Source organism: Aquarana catesbeiana, linkage group LG02 (assembly GCF_042186555.1).
Source record: "Aquarana catesbeiana isolate 2022-GZ linkage group LG02, ASM4218655v1, whole genome shotgun sequence".
In the NCBI taxonomy this organism is placed as follows: domain Eukaryota; kingdom Metazoa; phylum Chordata; class Amphibia; order Anura; family Ranidae; genus Aquarana; species Aquarana catesbeiana.
Window position 1 is genome coordinate 218,484,383 of NC_133325.1, and position 13,466 is coordinate 218,497,848.

General features: G+C 41.9%; 1 protein-coding gene across 1 annotated transcript in view; it reads right to left on the reverse strand.

Annotated features, from left to right (window-relative positions):
- The window catches only part of DIAPH3 (diaphanous related formin 3), a 1,160,230-nt gene that overhangs the window by 46,265 nt on the left and 1,100,499 nt on the right, over positions 1 to 13,466 (reverse strand). The gene's annotated exons all lie outside the window — the stretch shown is intronic.

Below are 13,466 nucleotides of genomic sequence, written 5' to 3' on the forward strand. Positions count from 1 at the left end.
ATAGCACCATCTACAAGGACAAACTTGCAGAAAGTATAACATTCATGCATCGCTTTAAAGCAGTATTAAGCCCAAAACCAAAAATTGAATATATTGCAGCTTACTAATCATTAGACAAGTTGGCTGCTTTCATTTTTCTTTTAGGCTTTTTTCCCTCTGTTTTCACCTGGTGATCCGGTAACACACCTTCTGTATTAGAGTGCCCCCACTCTGGATGAAAGAGCACATGGAACACATTTGGACAGAAGCATTGTCAGTCTGGGTGTGTGTGTGTGTGTGTGTGTGTGTGTGTGTGTGTGTGTGTGTGTGTGTGTGTGTGTGTGTGTGTGTGTGTGTGTGTGTGTGTGTGTGTGTGTGTGTGTGTGTGTGTGTGTGTGTGTGTGTGTGTGTGTGTTAGATGTACTAGCAGATTTAGATACACTAAAAAATTGAAGCCAAACTCCAGATCACACTTTATAAGCAGTTCTAGCAAACCATTTTTTTTCTTTTGGGATAGCTCTTTCTGAGCTTTGGCGTTTACAAGTTAAATTTTTTTTTTTTTTTTTGCTAGAAAATTACTTAGAACTTCCAAGCATTATATATATATATTTTTTCTAACACCCTAGAAAATAAAATGTCGGTCATTGCAATACTTTATGTCACACCGTATTTGTGCAGCGGTCTTACAAGCGCACATTTTTAACTTCACCCATCATGGCGTACTGCGTTTAGCAAACCTTCAAGGACCGGGTCACTTTTTTTCGGGGTTCCACTCCCTTGGACCTGTATCGCACCCCTCAGGAAAAACTTTAGGTAATGTGAGTATGACCAAAAAGCCCTGGGTCCTGGGGTCCAGCCCTGCAAAGAGTGTCGTTACAGGCAAAACCTTGTGCTTCATATACAAGGCCCGGGTACCATCCATCTTAGCCTCAGTGGCACTTTGGATGGATCCAGTCTGTGGAGGTTATTTAAATCCAGCATGGATCCCTCCTGGAGCTCCTCAGAGCACATCTTCACTCCAACACCTTAGACACTGGCGAAAAAACTGAGGTACTCCTGGTAGGAGGAGGGGTTATATAGGGAGTGAACTTCCTGTTTTGGATATGCCAGCGTCCATCACCTGAAGGTGCCTATATACCTCACATAGTGATTATGGTGCTCTGTGTACCATGATGTACGATAAAGAAAATTACATTTTTGTCTCATCAGTCCAAAGAATATTTGCCTAAAAGTCTTGGGGATAATCAAGATATTTTTTGGTAAATGTGAGATGAGCCTGTGTGTTATTTTTGGTCAGCAGTGGCTTTGGCCTTGGAACTCTTCCATGGATGCCATTTCTGCCCAGTCTCTTTCTTATTGTTGAATCATGAACACTGATCTTACCTGAAGCAAGTGAGCTCTGCAGTTCTTCAGATGTTGTTCTGGGTTCTTTTATGACCTCCTGGATGAGCCATCGTCGTGCTCTCAGAATAATTTTTGTAGGCCGGCCACTCCTGGGAATTTCACCACTGTTCCAATTTATCTCCATTTGTGGATAATGGCTCTCCCTGTGGTACACTGGAGTTCCAAAGCCTTAGAAATGGCTTTGAAACCCTTCCTAGACTGATACATGTACATTCATTTGTTTCTTATCTGTTCTTGAATTTTTTTTAGATTGCGGCATGTGTGGCTTTTTGTGTTCTGTTAGCGTGCTTCACTTTGTCAGACAGTTTATATTTATGTGATTTCTTGATTCAACAGGCAGTAATCAGGCCTGGGTGTGGCAAGTGAAATTTAACTCCGCTTTCCAAGAAATTGTGGTTAATCACAGTTCATTTATGATTCAGCATGGCAGGGGCAATTACTTTTTCCACATAGGGCCAGGCAGGTTTGAACAGCTTTTTTCCCTTAATAAATTGAATAATAATTTAAAAACTGCATCTTAGATTTACTTTATCTTTTTGTAATATTAAAATTTGTTTGATGATCTGAATGATTTAAGTGTGAGAAATATGCAAAACAAAAATCAGGAAGGGGGCAAATAATTTTTCACAGCACAGTGTGTGTATATATATATATATATATATATATATATATATATATATATATATATATACTAGGGTCACTCCCCAGCCTGAGAGACTGGCAGTCAGTACTCTCTAAGTGACCGGGAGGAAGGATTTTCCCTTTCGCAGGTTCTGATCCTGCAACCACCAGTTTAGGCTTAAGCGCAGCCAAGGGGATAAGATAAATTGGATAATACAGGGCTTGTCCTCTTCTGTTCCAAGCCAACAAGATGTCTTGTTGTAAAGACCTGGTACTGGGCATAGGGCACTGCCTCGAAGGAGGACACCATCCTCCCTAGAAGACTCATACAGAGCCGAAAGGAGAGTTATCTGACGCACCGGATCCTTCAGGACACAGATCCTTGGCAAAAATACCCTTGCTTGGACCGTATCTAGGATCAGACCTAAATACTTTAAACTTTGAGCTGGCCTCAAGATTGACTTTCAGGATTTATGATCCAGCCTAAGCTTTCCAAATACCACACTGCATATTATGCTCTGTTCTAGAGCCTGTAGTGAATGATCTCAGAGCAGGGGGTGATCCAGATACCCGAGCACCAAGATCCCTTGGGTCCTTAAAAGACCCAGTACTGGTGCTAGGACTTTGTGAACACCCAGGGAGCTGTAGAAAGCCTGAAGGGTAGAGCCACAAACTGAAAATGGCGTTCCTCTACTGTAAATCACAGGAACCTCTGATGAGGCTGAAAGATGTAAATACGCACCTTTTATATCGATAGAGGCTAGAAAGTATCCCATCTGGAGTGAGGCTACTACTGAGCGGACAGACTCCATCCGAAAGGACTGGATCAGTAGATACTGGTTCAGGGATCTTAGGTTCAAAATGGGCCTTGTGTCCGTGTTTGGTTTTTAAACTGTAAACAGGTTTGAGTAAAGCCCCGTGCCTTTTTTGGATACAGGAACCTCTAAAATCACTCCTTGATGCACTAAAGGATGTAGTGCCTAAAGCAATAAGTTTCTTTTTGGAGGATGCGAGGGAACTCTGGATCTTAGAAACCTCTGAGGGGAATCCCCCAGCAACTCCAGCTTGTAACCGCGGGATATAGTTGAGGTGACCCACTCGTCCTGAACTATTGTTCTCCAAATGTCCCCAAAGTGCAGCAGCTTTCCTCCCATCCGATAGAGTGGGGGCGTCCCCTCAAAAGGAGGGCTTGGTGCTAGGTTTAGAAGAGTTTTGGACCCAGGGCTTTTTCTAGCCCTGGCCTTGCAGCTTGCCCTTGGCCGCTAAACAAACTGCTAAGCAGATCGGCACTTTCGTGAATGCACCATGGTGAACCAAGGCGAAACGGAGCACCGTTGTGCACCATCATACAGGTAAAAAACAGCCAGAAGCAAGCAAAAAAGGTACACATTGCAAACACCCACAGCCTAGGCCAAAACTCCCCCGTCTGGTCACCACACACAGGTGTCCAGCCTCTAGCTAGCTTGACTGATTGTTACAATCACTGGGACACCCCACAATAATTTAAGGTGTTTCACTTACCCGTCCAGGCGCAGGGCAGCTTAGTAAACTGAGAGCTCAAACTTTACCCATCACAGCGGGTTCCTGTGACTTGAGGACCTACAGGGACTGGGTATCCTTTTCATGTTTAGGGTCCACTCCCTTGGACCTGTACAGCACCCTGCAGGAATGCCTTAGCGCTGTGGTGTCCAGGATTCCACTTCGCAGGGTCCAGCGCCCGGAGACCGCATTACAGGCAAAGCCTTGCAGGATCTTGAGTCTTCTTTGCAAGGCTCGGGTACCATTTGTCTAAGCATATAGAGCTTGTGCCAAATGGATCAGATCGGTCAATCCCTTGATTCATTTAAGAATAAGTTGTGGGACTAGAGACCTGAAGCTCAGAGAGCTCAAACATCCATGCCATCCACCTTGCAGACACTTGTAAAAAACTGAAGTACTTCCTGTATGGGAGGGGTTATATAGGGGATCAATTCCTGTCCTGAAAGAGCTGAGCTCTGCAAGGTCGAGACACCTATATTTAACCACTTGCCTACTGCCGTGGATATAGGAATGCTATAGTGGTGGACACTTATTTCTGCAGTGGCATTTAAAAGATGCCACTGCAGAAATAACTGCTGGGTGACAGTTTGCTTGTTAATGCCTGTTTAATAAGCCATGTTTAGACAGCTTGGTTCACAAACACTGAGGAAATAATAAATGTATAAATCATTCACTAGTTCCAGAGCAAAAAACATAACATGGCAGTATCAAGTTCAAGTAACTTTCTTTTTTTAACCCTTTATCCACCTTCCTCTCCTATATATCTGCTCACAAGCCTGCATCTTCATTGACTTGTAAATTAACTTTTTACCACCATTATCCTGCATAATAACCCATTTTATCACGTTCCACCCACTGTATGCAACCTGTACATTAAATCCTTTACAACCTCTCTCTGTATATGGGCAGTACTGTGCTTTATCTAGCGCACCCATTATCACACGCCATTTTTTATTCACCTCAATACCAGCATGTTTCTTAATTTCCAAAAATATTGGCAAAAAATTAGATCACCTTGGAGTATCTACTTTTGAAAAAGGGGTCATTTTGGGGTTCTTTACTGTCCTGGCATTTTTATTTTTTTAAGCGATCAGGGAAACATGAGTACCACTGAGCAATTGTAAGTCCAACTATCGCAGCACTGAAAAATGTCCTGTAATGAAGGGGTAATACAGGCTGATACTCAAGTAGTTAAAATGTATCAAAAGTCTTTACCAAGTAACCTTAGACCTGTAAGCTGTCAGAAAGATACTGAAGTGTCAACAAAGGACCATATAGATGGGTTTTTGCTAGAAAACAGATGATAATCAATAGTCAAGTGAGTCAGACACAGTACTGTCAGTGGCATCAATTTTCAGAGTGAACACAGTACCACGGAAAGGTACAAGATATTCCAACTGCATTAAGTCAATGCAAGGGAACAACTGGGAGCTAGGATTTTCTACAGATAAATCCTGTTGATCAATCCAAAACAATCATACAAATGGCATATGAATCAAGCAAAATGTAAAAATCATATAAAAATAGGATTTTTTATAACAGCTTACCTGTAAAATCCTTTTCTTAGAAGTGCATCACGGGACACAGAGCAATAGTAGTTACTATGTGGGTTATAGGCCACCTTAAGGTGATGGACACTGGCACGCCCTAAGACAAAAAAGTGCACTCCCTATATAATCTCTCCCACTGCTGGGAGTACCTCAGTTTTGTAGCAAAGCAATACACGTGTATACCAAGAAGGGAGGGACCTCTCTGTTCCGTGATGTACTTCAGAGAAAAGGATTTTACAGGTAAGCGGTTATAAAAATCCTATATTCTTATCGTACATCACAGAGTCATAGTAGTTACTATGTGGGATGTCCCATAGCAAAGCCAACTGAAGGGAGGGAGACACAACAAAAGTAGGGCACCAAGAGACTAGAGGACTCATACTGCAGCCTGCAGTACACTGCACCCAAAGGCGATAGCCTCATGACCTTTTACATCTACTTGATAGAATCCTGTAAATGTATGGACTGAAGACCAAGTTGCAGCCTTGCAGATCTGAGCCATGGAGGCTTGGTGATGCACTGCTCAAGAAGCACTAACAGCCCTGGTGGAGTGCGCTTTAATATGAAAAGGAGGAATTTTCCTCTTTAAACCATAAGCTTGAACAATCACTTAACGGGTCCATTTAGAAATAGTAGATTTCGACGCTGCCTGTCCTCTTTTGGACCATCTGGCAACACAAACAAAACATCTGTTTTACGAATCTGAGTGGTCACTTTCAAATAGACCTTGACCGCTCTCACCACATCAAGAGAATGTAATGACCTCTCCTCCACAGAACGAGGTTCTGGAAAAAATGAAGGCAGAACAATATCCTGGTTTAGATGAAAACCTGACACTACCTTCGGTAGGAATTTAGGATGAGGCTGCAATACAACCTTATCCTTATGAATAATCAAATATGGCTCTTTACAAGAAAGAGCAGCCAACTCTGATTCTCTTCTTGCAGAAGATATGGCAACCAAGAAAATTATTTTCCTCGTCAAGAGGACCAAGGGAATATCTCGTATTGGCTCAAAAAGCTGTTTTTGTAATGCCAACAGGACTAAAATTTAAGTCCCAAGGGTTCAGGGGTGACCTAACTGGAGGATTAATCTGCGTTACCCCCTGAATAAAGTTAAGAATCAGAGAGTGTGAAGCAAGTGGTCGTTGAAACAACGCCGATAAGGCCGACACCTGGCCTTTGATAGTACTCAAGGCCAGCTACATTTCTAATCCCATCTGTAGGAATTCAAGGATCCTCCCTATGACATATTTCCTGGGGTGCCAACCCCTGGATTCAAACCAGGAGACATATGCCTTCCAGACTCTATAGTATATGACTCTGGAGGCCGGCTTCCTAACATTAACCAAAGTAGAAACTACTGAAGCTGACAGCCCACGGTCTTTCAGAATGTGGATCTCAATAGCCAAACCATTAAATTTAGCATTTGTAAAGGTAATATGGAATACCAGATCTTGCGAGAGAAGGTCTGGCCACAGTAGTAGGGTCCAAGGGTCCCCTACCACCATCTTTACGATCTCGGCAAACCAAAATCTCCTGGGCCACAAGAATCACCTCCTTCCCTTCTTGCTTGATCCTGCGAAGAAGGCGCGGAAGCAGCAGAACAGAACAGGAGAGAACAGGAGAACTGATCCCATGGAAAAACCAAGGCATCTGTTCGTATGCCATCAGATCCCTTGCCCTTGACACAAAGTTGTCGATCTTGTTGAATCTGGACGCAAACAGATCCACGTCCGGAACTCCCCATCTTTGACATATTGACAGGAAGATGTCTGGGTGAAGGGACCATTCTCCCGGGAACAATTGTTGGCGACTCAAGTAGTCCGCCTGCCAATTCTCTATCCCTGGAATGAAAATTGCTGATAGGCAAGGAATGTTGTTTTCTGCCCAAGATAGAATATGATTCACCTCTCTCTGGGCCGCACGACTTCTCGTGCCATCTTGGTGATTGATACAGGCCACTGCTGTGGCATTGTCGGATTGGATCCTGACAGGACAATTCCGTAGTCTGAGCGTCCAGGCCTCTAGGGCCAGGCGTACTGCCCGAATTTCTAGAATATTGATGGGCAAGGTCATCTTTGATTTGGACCATTTCCCTTGGACAGACACTTCTTCCAGGACTGTTCCCCAGCCCAGAAGGCAGGCATCTGTTGTTACCACCTTCCAGGTAGCTGGTAGAAAGGATTTTCCTTTTGGAAGATTCTTGGATATCGACCACCAATTGAGGCTCTGACGCACTTCGGGGGATAAACGCATTGGGAAGTCCAGTTCAGTCCAGTCCTGTTCCAAGTTGAGAGGATACTGTTTTGCATTTGTCTTGAATGAAAGAAACTGTGCATAAGGAACGGCCTCGAAAGAAGCCACCATCTTTCCCAATAATTCCATGCAAAGTCGAATAGAAGGATTCTTCTTTGTTTTGACCAACTGAAGCAGTTCCTTTATGGAACTGATCCTTTCCTGGGGCAAAAACATCTTCTTCTGAACTGTATCTATGATCAGCCCCAAGTACTGCAATCTCCTTGATGGTTTTAAGGAGGATTTCTCTAGGTTGAGAATCCAACCTAGGTATTCCAGGTAGCTGACTGCGGTGACCAAACTTTGGTCTAAGTGGGCTACCGACTGATCTATCAAGAGTAGATCGTCTAAGTAGGCTAGTATCGTTATACCGTAGCTAGACTGAACGGCAGAGCTACAAACTGAAAATGAAGATTTTCAACCTCGAAGCGTAGAAATTTCTGGTGAGCAGGGAAAATCGGCACATGGAGATTAGAATCACTGATGTCGATTGACGCCAGAAATTCTTCCCCTTGTAGGATGGAGACTACTGATCGGATTGACTCCATGCGAAAAGAACGGATATTCAAAAACTGGTTTAGATCTTTGAGATCTAAAATGGGTCTGACATCCCCGTTTTGTTTTGGAGCCGTGAAAAGGTTTGAATAAAACCCTAATCCTTGCTCTTCCAAGGGGACCACCGATATCACTATTTGAGATAAGAGATGATCCAAAGTTAGAAAGAGAAACTTCTTTCTCACTGGATCTCTGGGAATGCTTGACCTAAGAAAACGAGGCGATGGGAACTCTCGGAGCTCTAGTTTGTAACCTAGGGAAATTGAGGAAGCCACCCATCTGTCTTGACATTGTTCCTGCCAGACCCTTGAAAACTGTAGAAGCCTCCCCCCCACTCGAGCGAGCAGGGGTGCCCCTTCATAAAGAGGCTACATTTTGTTTTGTGGGTTTCCTCCCCCAGGTCCTCTTTTGGCCCTGGGACTGACCCTGAGGTTTACCTCTTGAACCTGATGGTGGTCGTGACTGCCTGAAGGCTGATGCTCCTGGCACTGGAGAAGAAGCATGTTTAAAAGAAAAATGCTTAAACTTCTTCTTAACCGGTAAAAGGGAACTTTTCCCATTAGAAATTCTTTGGATATACTTATCCAGATCGTCTTCAAATAATCAAACACCATGAAATGGGAAACTGGCCAAGAGCTTTTTGCATGGCACTTCGGCTGACCAATATTTCAACCATAGGATTCTACGCACATGTACCAGCCCTAGCATGAGCCCTGAGGCCTAGAGAATAGAATATTTCATACGTCTACTATAAAACACAATGCTTCTGATATTCCGGCCAAATCCTGGGGCTGCTGATCAGGAATAACCTTGAGTACCTCAATAAACTGGTCCTTTAAGGACTGAGATACTCTGATTGCTGCCAGCGCAGGCTGAAAAACTGAACATGCGAGTAAAATATAGTTTTTAAAAAGGAATTCCAACTTCTTATCTGTTGGATCCTTTAGCATATGAACATTGTCTACTGGACAAGTCAGGTTTTTGTTTACAGAGGATATAGCAGCGTCAATTGCTGGAATCCCCCATTTCTTATAGAATTCTTCCTCAATAGGATAAAGTATTAAAAACTTTTTCGGAGGGAAAAACAGTTTATCTGGGTGCTCCTACTCAGAATACATAAGCTTTTTTAGCCATGAATGGATAGGAAAAGCATTTACAAACTGTGGAGGCTTTAGTGGACCCAAACCAGAAGTGGGCTCATCGACTGTCTGCGTTACTGGCAGTAAAAATGTGGAGTGGACCAATTCAGCGAGAAAATGTACCAACAACCTTTCCTACGAACCTGATCCCATATTAGGTTCTTCGGAAGAGGAGACATCAGCCTCTTCCTGGTCCTTTGAGAGAAATCCGTCACCTCTCGCCCCTTGTTCCTCAGTATGAGGGTCCTGAGCAAAGGACGGGGACCTGCTACGCTTAGTCCCACTCTGGGATGCGATTAAAGCATCAATTTTTTGCTCCAAACTTAAACTGGTTGAAGAAGAAACCTCCTTAGCAATATACACAGGGGCTGCAGTGTTAAGAGCAGCTGCAACACTTGCCCCTGCTGATGGCTCACTCTGTGAAGAGGGGAAGAAAAAACAGCACAGGGGGGCGACTGGTGGGGAGGTAAAACCCCCCCAGATTTACCGGAGGTCTGCTGAAGGCCGGAAGAGAAAACTGCTGTTTCCTGGACACATTGTGAGCTCTCTGAGAAGCATGAGATGGTAAGTGCTCTATACAGCCCCCAGTGGCGACACACAGGCATGACAACATTTACTAAATTAAAGGAGACATTCATAAGAATTTTTTTTTTTTAATTTCTTAGAAAACTCCACTTACCTTTCCCGTCGCAGGGTTTTATGTGGTAAACCAACAGACCCAATCTTCACCCTTCATGGTGGGTTCCGTTAAACCTTCAGGAGCTGGGGATCCTCGGGGAAAGCCACAACCCTGGACCTGTAATAGCACCACTGCCAGTAAAACTTTATGGCCTTAATACCAAAAAGTACTGGATCCCGGGGTCTAGCTCTCTAAAAAGAGAAGCATTACAGGCAAGACCTCGTTTCTTCGGATACGAGGCCCAGGTACCATTCAATTTGGCCAAAAAGACACTGAGTGGAGCTCAGCTCAGCACATCTTTACTCGTGACCAACACCTTAGACACTTGCGAAAAAACGGAGGTACTCCCAGCAGTGGGAAGGGTTATATAGGGAGTGCAATTTTTGTCTTAGGGCGTGTCAGTGTCCATCACCTGATGGTGGCCTATAACCCACATAGTAACTACTATGGCCCTGTGTCCCGTGATGTACGATAAGAAAAATTTTTAGTATACCTTGCAATTCTCATTAAACTGTGCACTAGCTTCCTTTTGAAATACAAGTTCACCCTTAGCTAATGTGTTCTAAAAATAATTGCTCAACCAACTTAGTACAGCCTGCTATGTTAACTTGCTCCCCCATTCCAGAAATCTTCACAGTGCAGCCCTGCCTAGACCTACACAGCCTTTCTAGTGAAAATTTCCCTAATGGACAATTTTCAAAGTGCTTACACATGCCGTGACCCTATTCATTACTATGGTTCAGCTGGAATACAGCCGATGAGAACTGCAATGAAATTAGGCTGCCAAGAAAAGCCATGAGTGAGTGCTTTGAGGAGAAGCTGGTGGGGACATTTTCACTAGTGACAGTGTAGCACCAGGCAGGGCTCCAAATTGAAGATCACACAAATGGGGAACAAGGTAAGCTTCCCGTGTGTAGATATCCCAACGCCTCTGAATGCTGCTTTAAATACTTCCAGAAAGGGAGAGGGTTATGAGCTGCAAAGGCACATTGCAACTAAATAAATATTTTTTTTTCTGCATTTTTACCTGCAAATAAAAAAGAGAGCAGTACATCTCTGCATTACACATTTCTCCATGTTTTGTCTCCTAAAACACTGCAGGTACAAACAGATACTTGTTGATCCTGCTAGAAAGCCAATGAACTCAAATCTCCCTCAGAACAAACAACTCTGTTATACTAAAATGCAAAGTAGTGTTATTTGCAGTATCTGAATTCTTTCTTCTGGACTACAGAGTACCTCTACCTCATATTATGGAGTTGAGAAGGGGGTGTTCTTTAGTCCAGAACTGGCAGGGCTACTTGCAGTGCAAGTTCAAGTCATATTTTTGAATCCTTATTTGTAATAGTAGCAGTCATACCCATCTCATTTACATAACCTCTCAAGGGAAGAAAAGCATATCAGGAGACAAAAGGTAAATAATATCGGCTATACATTAAAAATATTAAAGGGCAACTCCACTTTCATGGAAAAATAAAATGTCAAATAATAATAATAAAAATATAGCATATACAACTGCTTCTCAAGTCTATGCTATTAAAATTACATTTCCTTTTAAATCCGCAGCTCTGTAATTTTCTACAAAATGCAATGCAATATGGCTACATGTACACATTCTGTATACAGAACGTTCCCCAGAAACATCATGTCCTGTTTGTGTGATTTGCTCACTGTTTTTACCAGAAGTCTACACTAAGATACAAGTAAGATTTCAGGCATCATCCCCTGCAACAAAAATGTAATTTTTGGTGAGATATTTCCAATACCAAATCACACCTAAATGGATTCAGACTGTGCAATTTTCCTTGGTTTAGCTCTGTAGGTGCAACAGCTGATTGATAATTATGAAACCACTCCCATTAGATTCCACATGGACACAAACACACAGGGATTTCTTCAGTTTAACAAAAGGTAGGAATCTGCAGCAAAGCTTGTTAAAATCATTGCAATGTAGATCACCCAGAGGGAAAGGTTTTTTTTTCTCAACAAAAGTGGAGATACTTTTTAAATATTTTGACATTTTCACATGTGCTTTGTATTCTGTACAATTGTATTATACTCTCAAAGCAGGGCACTTTCAATCACAACAACTGAAAGATATCCAATAACAATTAAAGAAAGAAAAAAAAAATAAGTCTGATTTATATTACATGCAAAGATAAGAGTAGTAATTACTGTCTCCCAGGTGTAAAATGGCAGTAATGTATACATGTTTTCTATAATATAAATTGCTTAATCCTTTAGGAATTTAGCTCTGAAATGTTTCCAGTATGCATATTTATCAGGAAATGGTATCTTAAAAATATCTTCTTTTGCCAAAGTGAAGGCTGGATCTCAAGGTGTCATGAATGCTGACACCTATTAATTTTAATTGCCTGAACTTTCCTCTGCTCCATCCATGTCACAGTGCCACACTTAGCACTTGGTTGCTAATGTTATTTCTGGGGAAAGGAAAGCAGAACTGGTGCCAAAAAACTTCATGTGAAAGGTCTCCCAGTGTGCTTGTTGACAATTGTTTCTAATTTTTCTATATATTATCTATGCAGAAAACATGCAACATGTGCAAAAATAATTTAAGAAGAAGAATAATAAGTCCAAGTTTGCCATTACATTTTTTGTTATGTTGGGCATCACTAATAATTACTCATAGGTCATGATGTTCTACTAAGTAAACTGTCTATCACTTATCACTATTATGACAAGATAACATTCCAAAATAATTAAGGGGTAGTGATATATCCAATCTTTTGGAGTAAAATGTAAGGAATGATCAACTGTTCGTAAAAAAAAAAAAAAAAGGCTCTTCTAGGTGAAACAAGAAAAATGAGTGAAAGATACGTAGCAGGCCTGATGAACAAAAGTGTCTAGGAGACTAATGCATTGCTACCCATAGCAAAAACTGTATTAATGCTCATGGACATGGACAATTTTTTAAAACTCCTAAACAGATTTAATAATAACAGTGATCTAACACAGTGGTCATCAACCCTGTCCTCAGGGCCCACTAACAGGCCAGGTTTGCAAGATAACTGAAATACATCACAGATGATATAATTTGCTGCTCAGCGATTGCAGTATTCTAGTCTGCATCTCCCCAAGGTAATACATAAAACCTGGCCTGTTAGTAGGCCCTGAGGACAGGGTTGATGACCACTGATTATAACAGATGTGTTATAAATAAAAAAAAATTGGTGGTACGCGTTGTAAATTTTTTTCATATATACAGTTTTCTTTTCATTTTTATCCTCTAAAACTCAGTTTACAGTATATATTCTAAGGAAATATGCTACTAACTAAAACATTTCACACGTTATGTGCATTCTTTGGGAGTATTGTGTTTTTATGATAATATCTGCACTTCATGGCCTAACTGTGGGCTGTAAAACACACACACACACAGACCCAGTATACACACAAAAATATATATAAATACGTGTCATTGTACTAAATACTGTACACTGATAAATTGTGATTTTTTTTTTTTTTTTTTTTACCCACAGTCGTTGAAACAAGGCTGGCAAACACATCTGAAGGACATGTTTGTTGCATCACTTGTCACAAGCAATACTTATTATAGGGCTACAACTAGTTTAATAAAACAAGACACATTTCTGAACATTAATTAAATACCATTCACAGCCAGTGTCAGTGGAAGGAATTGCTCTAATCATGTACTCTCTTCTTTCCATTGCTTTTATGTCTC